The sequence below is a fragment of the Pipistrellus hanaki genome (genome assembly GCF_964339955.1).
Source record: "Pipistrellus hanaki genome assembly, chromosome: 1".
Classification (NCBI taxonomy): domain Eukaryota; kingdom Metazoa; phylum Chordata; class Mammalia; order Chiroptera; family Vespertilionidae; genus Pipistrellus; species Pipistrellus hanaki.
In genome coordinates, this window is record NC_140503.1 from 150865985 (window position 1) to 150869044 (window position 3060).

The following is a 3060-nucleotide window of genomic DNA, read 5'->3' on the forward strand; positions in this document are numbered from 1 at the left end:
TGGTCTGAAGGGTCCCAGGTTTGATTCCCATTAAAGGCATATACCTTGATTGTGGGCACATCCCCAGTAGGGGGTGTGCAAGAGGCAGCTGATTGATGTCTCTCTCTCATCGATGTTTCTAACTATCCCTCTCTCTTCCTCTCTATAAAAAAAACAATAAAATATATTTTAAAAAAAATACCAACTTCAACTAATAGAACCAGTGTTTCTCCTGCTTAGAATATTAGATCTATGTTAATTAGTATTTTGTTGTTACATGGATTGTTGATAATGAAGAGAAACACGGGCATGTAAGTTATGATCAAATGCTAGGAAATCTTAGTTTCCATATCTATTTTTTGGAGATGTTCAACATCCATTCTACCTTTATTCTAAAAGTAGAATGATTTATTATTTAAAGTATTACATATAGTATTACATATGTCTCCTTTTCCCCCTATTGACCACTCTCTAGCCACCAGATCAATGACAAGAAGTTGCAAGTCTAAAAGATCAGGGTAGAGAGTTCTAATAAAGAATTTCCATGTGAATGGAAATAAATAAATAAATAAATAAATAAATAAATAAATAAATAAAATGGGAAGATTTATCTTTGTGAAGCTTCTTCCTCATTTTCAAATGGAGCTGAATCTACCACTCCCCATTCATTGTTTTGTGGCCATTATGTCCTTGTGGCAAATTAGCATTCATCAACCCTTGTCTACTATAACCTATACAAGAAAGAGAAAGGAATTTATTTACTTAACAACTATTTGTGACAAAATTGGAACAGAGTTATTCCAAGGACATTTTTTTTTTTTTTTTTTACTGTAATAGACTGTCCCTTTACATTAGCACTGATCAGCTTTTAGGATGTGTCTGGTTCAGCCAGCATGCTTTTCATCAACATATGAATAGAGAATTTGAGCATGAAAGAGCATGGCCTTGACATCATTGAGTTCATGAATCCAGCAGTGCTTGAAGCCAGGGACTGTAAACTTCCCAGTTATACAAACCCAGCAAAGTGGTATGTTTAAAAGTGATTTCCATTACTTGTATCTAAGAGATTTTTCAATAATATTTTGAGAATACGTAAACATTTCTGGAACCTAAGACAACAGGGAGACTATAAGATTAGGCCTTTGCTAAACACTATGGAGTGTAGACTTTAAGTGATGTGAGAAAAGAGAGTTAGAAGGAGCTTTGAGAAAATATCTTCATGTCATGGCATATAAATGTTTTTTTAAATGTGTTTTATTTTGCCAAATTTTGTTTAGTAAGATATTTATACTCAATAAAGCATCTTAAGATTCTACATTGAAAACATAGAAGTGACCTACACAAGGTATGTAATGCAGGACTTTTGTATGTCTTGCTAAATAAATCACATTAGTTCCAGACTGAAAAAGAACACAGAATCAGCCATTTCTATGTGTGGTAGTTTTCATCCAGAGTTTTTTTTTTTAATATTAAAAGTCACTTATTAAATATAGTTTTTGAAAATAAAATAAATATAGTTTTGTTTATGACTATTGTATTAGTATACTACCATATGTACTAGTCAAATATGTCTAAACATTTTATTTTAAAACTTTAAATAGAGGACATCTAAAAATTGCTAATGGTAAGAAAAATAGGTAAAATATTTTCAGTTTATGCTAAAATTAGATCATGCTACTTATTTTACTTATGAGTGTTTATTCACCATTATAATTCCACAGAGGTAGTGCATTTGGAATTTTAAATATTTGCATTATAAATCATAATATTTGTTTTCAAAGAAAAACAAAAATATTTGTTTAAATCTTCAGTACTTTTTTACATTTCAAAATAGCTATAACTCAGATATAAAGTGATAAATAAATATTGATTAAGAATGTATGACTATATAAAACCATGGTAATTCCAGAAGGCTTTCTTTTATAAGCACTCTAACACATGGACAGTTTCCAAGAAGTGCTCTGAAGTCTAATAATTATCATCCCAGATGCCGGATTGTCTGCGTGGGATGAGCTGAACGTGCTGTCACATCCAATAGAGTTGCCAATCTTAAACCAATTGTGACTACTCTCTGTACACTTCTCTCTCTGGGGTATTAAAGAAACTCTTAATTAGCTTTTGTTTCCAAGCAGGGCTTCATTTTTCATGATGATATTTTATTTTGCTAAAATTATTGACTCAAAATGACCTTGCCATTTTACCTATTGCAATAAGTGCATATATAACTCAAGATTTAAATTCAAGTTGATAACCTAAGATAAAATGAGAGGTTCATTAAAAACACAAATTCCCTTTTAATACTGATTTCATCATGATAAATGATATTCATTAAATACATGGATTTATCATATGCAATGCATGATCATGTTGGGATATGATAAATTTATCAAAAAGGCAAGCCTATTTTGAGACCTGTTGATGGTTTAAGAATGTTAGGAACAGACTCATAGATACAGAGAATAGATTGTTAGTTGCAAGAGGGGTGAGGTGTTGGGGGACTGGGTGAAAATGAGGAAGGAATTAAGAACTAAAAATTTGTAGTCACAAAATAGTCACAGAGATATAAACTATAGCATTGAGAATATAGTCAATAATATTGTAATTACTATGCATGGTGCCAAGTAGATAGTTGAAATATTGGGTAAGGGCAGACACTGTAAAGTATACTAGTGTGATCGCCTACCTAACCACTAGGCTGTATATCTGAAACTAATACAAAATAACATTGAATGTAAACTGTAATTAAAAAATAAGTTTTTAAAAAGCAAAGAAAAAAACATACAAGTAGAAGAAAAGGGTAGATATTATGGACCTATATCACTGGTTCAATTCTTTCATAAGTTCTACCCATAATGACCAAAAAAAAAAAACAGTTGAATTAAGAAAATGTTCTACTATTGAGAAAATTTAGAAAAATTGCTATATGATGCATTCCAAAGTACTTTGAGTTCCCGAGGGAGAAACCATTACACTAGTTCGGTTATCCAGGTATTTTTCAGGGCCTGGTATTTTTTAATAATTTAACCTAAAAGCATTTTTATTGTACAGTGTCAGTTTCAAGTTGCTTGAAATTTGCCACAC